Consider the following 448-nt stretch of genomic DNA (forward strand, 5'->3'; position numbering starts at 1 on the left):
TTTCTACTATAGCCTTGGGCCGACCAAAGCCTAGCGTGTGGATTTCGTAGACAGAAACTGAAAGAAGCCCATATATATATATATATATATACGGGTGGATTTCGTAGACGGAAACTGAAAGAAGCCCATATATATATATATATATATATACTCTTTTACTCTTTTACTTGTTTCAGTCTTTCGACTGTGGCCATGCTGGAGCACCGCCTTTTTAGTCGAGCAAATCGACCCCAGGACTTATTCTTTAGAAACGGTTGAGTTGTATTTCATTCTTTACTTTGGGTGGTTCCAAAGGTCGATTTCTAATAAAGATTCTTCATATTTCATTGCTAGATTACTGTTATAAGAATTTTTTGAATATGAAAATGCTACAAGTATAAGGTGTGTTATGAGGATTTATACAACAAATAACCTATAGAAACTCAACAAACTACTAAACATGGAGAAG

Source organism: Octopus bimaculoides, chromosome 16 (assembly GCF_001194135.2).
Source record: "Octopus bimaculoides isolate UCB-OBI-ISO-001 chromosome 16, ASM119413v2, whole genome shotgun sequence".
Classification (NCBI taxonomy): Eukaryota; Metazoa; Mollusca; class Cephalopoda; order Octopoda; family Octopodidae; genus Octopus; species Octopus bimaculoides.